Below are 7,452 nucleotides of genomic sequence, written 5' to 3' on the forward strand. Positions count from 1 at the left end.
ATTTCTTTATTTTAGTGGAGGCACTGGGGATTGAACCTAGGACCTCGTGCATGCTAGGCACGTGCTCTATCACTGAGCTACACCCTCCCCCCCCCCCCCGTCTTGGCTACTGTAAATAGTGCTGCTATGAACGTTGGGGTGCATGTATCTTCAAAGTAGTTTTCATCTTTACTGGATATATGCCTAGGAGCAGGATTGCTGGATAGCTGGGATGGCTACTCTGTTTTTTGTTTTCTAAGGAATCTCCATATTGTTCTCCATAGGGACTGCACCAAATTATAGGAATGCTTCTCTTGGCCTGATTTGGCACCTTGGCTGTGTCCATCTGGCAGTGCCCACCACTGAAGATGACAAAGAGCCCAAAACGGTAGCCAGGCATGCCAGCAGGTGCCTTAGGAGGGGGACAGGCCAGTCCAATGCCATTTTATCTCAGGGTCTTGGGATCAGTCTGTGATCATTTCCGCTTTGTTCATGCCAGATCTTTTCCCAGCCTCCAGCTGTGCTGAGAGACCAGGCAGCAGCAGGAGTGATGTTTGGATTTGTCGGTGCCCACAGAGGAGCTGTCTGCTGCTCCTGCCTCTGACCCAGCCCAAACCAGCCGGGTCTCTCCCCACGTCTCAGCCCGGCCCAGCCATCTGCTGCCTCTGGGAGGATTTTGACTCATGTAAATAGTTACCAGTGTGACTCTGTGCCAGCTGGACAAAGCAAGCCTGCTTGGGGAGGTAGCCTGGTCTGCTAGAACAGGCGCCACGTGATGGGGCAGTCTGCCGTGCCATCTGCTCGGGATGGAGCTCTCTGTTGCCATGGCGCCCGAGCCAACGCAGAGTGAGGTCTGCTAGTCACATTTCCCTGGGATGCTTGCTCGGCCTCTCCTGGGACCCGGGGACTGATCATCTTTGCAGGTGTAAATCCTGTATGTTGGCCAGTGTTTGGCATGGGACTGAGATTGCTGTTGACACAACAGATAAAAGCGTGTCTCTGGATGGCCAAATCCTGAGATGTTCTCTTCTGGGGCTCCGCATGCTAATTTAGGAAGCTTGGAGAACCAGGAAATAAAGGATGGAGAGAAGTGCTCATGGGGAGTTTGCGGACTGGGGGCCCCAGCCCAGTTTGGGATTTGAAAGCTTTTTGGCCAGTTGTGCTCTCTGCAGCTGGCCAGGTCACCTGCAGTGCCTTCCTCTACTTCCTTCTCATTCCTTTATGTCACCCGTTTGAGCCACAGAGGAATCTGAATTGTCAACCTCTGGATGAAACTCAAAGCATTTAGCCTGGAGAAAAGAGGCATGAGGAGCTTTCCAAACACCACCTCTTTTATTTGAGGGGGAGGGAACAGAAATAATACATAAGGATTAAAAAAATACAAGAAAGAGAAACGGGAGGTCTTCCTACATCCCATGTCCCAGAGATAACCACTGTTAACAACTGGAGTGTATCTTATAAAAAGCATGTTCAACTATGGGTTTGAGGTGAAATCTGTCCCCTATGTCCTGCAGATAAGGAAAAAGAGAAAAATAGTTTAAACCACAGCATTGAGAGAGCCTCATTGTCACAGATGATGTTAACATCAAAACTGACGACCAGAGGTGGTATGAACTCCATTCCATAGAGGTCCTGGATTGGAGCCAACCTGGGCTGAGTCCACTTACATCCTGACATGGTGTGGGGTGGGATGGGATGGCCAGGACAGCTGGCAGTGGCGGTGGTGGGGTGTAAGGGGAGTGGTGACTCAATGTTACTTGAAATTCCTTCTAGCTCCAAACTGCTCTGAGCGCAGACAGCAGAGTGGCTGTGAGCATCAGAGCAGATTAAATCTGAACGATCAAGTCCAAGATAGTGCGTCTTCCCTGCTGCAGGAACTTCCCGGGTGTGCCTCTATATTGCTCCTCCAAGCTTGGGTGAGGGTGGGGGTGTGTTTCTCCCTTAATTTCTCACCTCGTGTCCCACCTGGTCCACACTTCCTTTGTCAAAGTCAATGATCTTCTTGATGGAGGGGGAACTTCGCTGCTCTCCCTTGGCCTCTCCCATGGTTTATGTCAGCCTGGCTCCCTTTGTTATCTAAAGTCTCTTATCTAAAGTGTGTATCCAAAGTGTGTTACCTAAAGTTCACAAACAACCAAATATCCAGCCCAAGCTGATTCTCACTGACTAGCCTCCAGCTCCTCCTCGGCCTCCTGCCACCCCATACACACACTGAACACTGTGCCCACCCAGGAGCCCCAGTTCCCATTCATCTACCTCTGAGTCCCAGGAAGCCAGGGCATTTGGTCTTCTCAAATATCTTGCTCGCATCTGGCTTGTCAGAGCTCTTGATCCTTTGCAAATGCTGTTTCCTCCACTCTCTAATCTTCCTCAGGGCAGCCTCCTATTTGTTGTTTTTTTTTTCCAACCAATTTTTTCCTTGCAAAGTTCAGACAAGAATCCTTCTTTGTGCCAAGAGGTAGTGTACCATCATAGATAAGAAGAGGACTGTGTGGTCAGAGGTACCCGGTTCACAACTTATCTCCGACACTCATCAAATCCCGTGGGCAAGTTGCTTAACTTCTCTGAGCCTCAGTTTCTTGTCTATAACATGGGACCACTAAGTACCTATTGCATAGGGTGGTTTAAGAATGATGGGTCCATCCACGGAAGGACTTAGCCCATGCCAGGAAAATGCTCGGTGAATGGCCAGCAAACCTATTACCACGGTGAGGCTTCTGTGGATGATCAGACTTGAACCCTGCGTTTATTCTCTCATCACTTTGTGGAACAAGATGTCCCACAATTGTACACAGCCTGATCCATGATTTGGAGTTGCTTTCTGGTTGCCTTGTGTGTGTGGGTTGTCTCAGATCACCTGTGAGCCCTTGGAAGCTGGGACTTTTATCCCTCCCCTACTCTGCATTCCTCACCCCAAGCCTAGTTTAATATTGTGACTCTTGGAAGCTTGCCACATTGATGATGGTAAAATCAGTAACCTCTCCCGTGTTATGGAGGAGTACTCGGAATCCAGCTTCCCTGCCCTCTTGGAGCATGTTATCACCATCAGGGGGTTCAAATGTGAGGGATCTGAAATGTCTGCAGGCCTGCCCAGGTACCAGGCAGCTAGGATGCAGCAGGGAACACAAAACCTCCTGGGACCCTGTGGCTTGTCAGCACCAGACCTGGGGGTTGGGAAGCCAGGAGGGTGCATGTTTGTTAGCAGGAGCAGCCTTTGCTAAACCTGGGCTTCTACTTCCAAAGCTGTGGAATATTTGGGTTATCAGGGGTATAGAAAACTTCTCAACGGTGTGTTTGTGTTTGCGTATGTGTGTGTGCGCGCGCGCGCACGCGCATGTTTCTGGGCATTTCTCCCATAGGAGGAAAGTACTTGGATGAATAATGAGGAACCCTGTAAATGATCTGGGCAGGAGGTATTTTAAAAATTCCATCCTGGGATGGTGGGTATGGCTCAGTGGTAGAGTATGTGCTTAGCTGGGTTCAACCTCCAGTACCTCCATTAAAAAAAGAATTTCATCCTGAAACAAGCAGTACTTCATGTGCTAAACAGAAAGGCCCCCTTTGAGGACTTTGCCTGGACACTATTTGGATAATCTGATGGCAGCAGGGGCTGGGGCGCACACATGTCCCAGGTGCAGTGACAGGGGGCTGCTTAACCTGGAGGCCAGGGGAAGGGTTAGCTGGGGCTCTGCTGAGGTCTCTAATCTGCAACTGACTTTGCTATATATAAAACAGATAAAGAACAAGGTCCTACTGTTTAGCACAGGGAACTACATTCAGTGTCTTGTAACAACCTATAATGATAAAGAATATGAAAAGGAATGGAATATATATATATATATATACACACACACATACATACATATATATATGTGAATATATATATCTGAATCAATGTTCTGTACACCAGAAACGAACACAACATTGTAAATCAACTAGACTCCAATTAAAAAAATAAAAAAATAAAACTGGCTTTGAGTGTGTGGAGGAAATCCCAGGGTAGAGTCAGAACAATAGGAAACCTGTTTATTGAGTGTCTGCTGTCTGTCAGGTGCTTTACATATACTAGTTACACCTCACAGACTTTAAGGGAAGTACTAACTACCCCCATTTTACAGGTGGGTAAACTGAGGCTTAGAGATGCAAGTAGCTTGCCCAAGTGTCACATGGCCAGTAATGGGCAGAGCCAGGGTTTAAACACAGGCAGCTGACTCCGGAGGCTGTGCTCTTAATCCCTACACTCCTCTGCTTCCCCCTTACCAGAGCCCCCTTACCTCCTGCCCTCCCCTTGTACTTCCTCTCTAGTCTGGGAGCTCTCTTAAGGCAGGGATAAGTGATAGTGTCTCACTTGAACTTTGTTTTCTGAGCACCTGGCACAGTGCCTGGCATACAGTAGTGACAGCTACTCAGTAGTGTTTTGTGAAGGAGTGAACACATAAATACATGACTGAATGAATGATGGAATGAAGGGGCGCACGGATAACAGAAACCTGCACCCCTTCCAGGGAGCTCATTGTGAGGCAGCTCTCACAGCTAATTCCCTGCTTTGCTGTCCAGAAGAGGCACCTGATTGCCTGAGAAGCAGGGATGCCCTGCCTGGTACCCTCTTTCTGGCTCTGTTGCTGCTATGGCAACTGCTGGTCTGGGCTCTGGCTCTTCCACAAAGGGACTAGGAGAGCAGAAGGGTCAGAAGGGCCAAGGTAAGAGACCCCTTCTTATTCCCCCAAACTGGAGCCAGTGCCCCAGGCCCACTTGGTTAGGTGCACATTTCCTACGCATGCACCTGGCCCTGGGTGGGGAGGAATTCATTCTTGCAGGTCCTGCGCTGTGCGCTGAGGGAGCCCGGAGGGCAGACAGACTCACTCAATCAAGGGCGGTGGGAGGAGTTACTTGAGAGACAGCCTCATCACTGACGGGGGAACCACGAAGCAGGCATTTGGTGTAAGGAGCCCTCCTAGAGCACGGTAATAACCGCTGTCATTTTGTTGTCATTTATTATTCATCAGGCCCTAAGCTAAGTGCTTCACACGTGCTCTTTCATGCAATTTTCTCAGTGGCTCTATGAGATGGGCAGCATTACTTCCACTTTACAGAAGAACGCGAGGCAAAACCAAAGCTCGTAGAAATGATGACACTTGCTGAGCTAGGACACGGCACACTGGGATATGAACACGCAGCCCGAGCTCTTAGCCCCTGTGCCATCTGACCTGTATGGAATCTGAGTCTCATTGGTCTTTGCACGGCTTTGTCGTGGGAGCAGTCTGGGTCCCCAGTGGGCCGAGCCTCACAGGTGCACCTCCAGTCTGAGTGGGCACATGGAGATGGGGCAGGGAGTCCTTCTTCCTCGCCTCTCTCTGGATCCTTCAACATCCAGGCTGAGCAGTCTTGCTTGGGGTCTTGTCTCATCCTGGAGGGATGGGGCTTCAGTAGCTTCTCTGCCTGGTGGATTACAAAATGCTGTGAGGAGGAAACAAACGTGTGAGGGGGCTTCTTAGGAACTGTTTTGGTGGAAGCTGAGCTCTCAAGAGGGCTGAACGCCACCAACCTCCTTGACCCGGAATCTGGCTCCACTTAAGTCTTCTGTTGTTGCCTTGGTTGGTCCTGACTCCTGGGTTTCAGGAATCTGGGGTTTGTACAGGCTTGTCTCTGGCTGGGAGTCCCAGGGCTGACCTGCAGGTTCAGCTCCCAGCAGGGCTGATTCAGCGCTAATTGCGCCTTTTGGGAGAGGGCTGAGACATTTTCAGCCTTTGGAGGCCCGACCACTGTCCCGAGGGACTTTTGGTCTAGCACAGCTCAGTCCACTCTCCAGGACCAGGTGAGCAACGAGGCCGTGGGGGCTGTGAGTCACCTCTGGTCAGTTGGGAAGACAGCTTGTGAGGAGTGGCAGGAAGTGGGTCTGTGCTTTCTTTTTCTATTTTTAACAAAGTTACCCTAAGAGAAACCTTAAATATCATTAATCGGTGGGTTTTAAAGAAACAGATGGGACTGAATTCTTCCCAACTCCCTACCCAACCTCTGTCCTGCCAATCTCACCTTGCACTCTTAAGACCTACCTTTTACCATCGAAAAAGAAATATCTTTGAACATCTCTGAGGTGTATATGGTTCCCTCCTGTTGGGACAGAATTTGTGGTTGAGTTTTATTTTCTGGTTTTTTTGTGGGGCTATAGAGGAACATCAAAGGGATAGATGATGCCACTCTCACCTCTAAAGCAGGGGCCCCACATTGTGCAGGAGGAAATAAACCACCCCTGGGCTCAGGTGAATGGAACACAGGCATCTGGTGACAGAATGACCATCGTGATGATTTGATTTTCTTTGGGGAGGCTCTTCACACTTTGCTGTGTATAAAAACAAAGCATCTCAAGGGGGAGGGTATAGCTCAAGTGGTAGAGCATATGCTTAGCATGCATGAGGTCCTCAGTTCAATCCCCAGCGCCTCCTCTAAGAATAAATAAACCCAATTACCTCCCCCCACCAAAAAACAAAAAAAAACAAAGCGTCTCACTTGAACTCTGGGTTCTGAGCAGCTGGTACAGTGGCTGGCATTCAGCAGTGACAGCCACTCAGTGTTTTGCGAAAGATCAAATACGTGAACATGTGATTGGCTGAATGACGGAATGAAAGGATGTTTGGATGATGTAGAAACTTACAGCTCAAATCCAAAGCTGATCTGGCTTCTTGCACATCCCCCTGCTCCCCCACAGGCCTCAGAGCCACAATTCCACTTCCAATTACTTACCAGTCTTCATTGTTCTCTAGCTTACTTTGTGGCCATTGGATGCGTCTTCCCAAGAGACCCCATTCCCCAAGGACAGAACCCTTTCCTTGTCTTATACTTGTCCCCCACATAGCACTGACCCAGGGTGGAACACAAGCTGTGTTGCTCAGGACTTAGATAATAATGCCTTTTCTTCATTCTGGAGTCGTAATGATTGAATAAATCCCAGAATAAAGGAATTATTCTTATTTTTACAGTAAAATGCTTGGTAGTGAATGCATAGACAGCAAGTTGGCAAGTACAGAATAATACAGCGTTGACCAGGAGAAGATCACTTCAAAGCAGGCTTTCCCTTCAGAGATGTTCACTGCAGGGTTGTTTACAATAGCAAAAAAAAAAAAAAAGATACGACACCTAAGTGTTCCTCAGGGGAGGAGGGGTAGATTAGGGTACATTTATCACACAGGAATAGTAAGCAGCTCTTTTAAAGAACAAGGTAGAGCCAAAGGTTCAAAAAAGATAGCCAAGAAAAGTGAGATAGCATGGTCCAATTTATATAAAAAAGAACAAAAGGGATGCATCCACACATGTGATACATAATAGGAAAATTCTGGAAGGATACATAAGAAACTTCCTGTTGGTTGATGCTGGGGAATGAGCTGAGAAATCAGGAGTGGGAGCTTTTATCTGTTACTTAATATTTCTGAGAGTGGTTGAATTTTTTTATCATGACTGTATTGTTTTTGTTTAAAA

Source organism: Vicugna pacos, chromosome 11, assembly GCF_048564905.1.
Source record: "Vicugna pacos chromosome 11, VicPac4, whole genome shotgun sequence".
Classification (NCBI taxonomy): Eukaryota; Metazoa; Chordata; class Mammalia; order Artiodactyla; family Camelidae; genus Vicugna; species Vicugna pacos.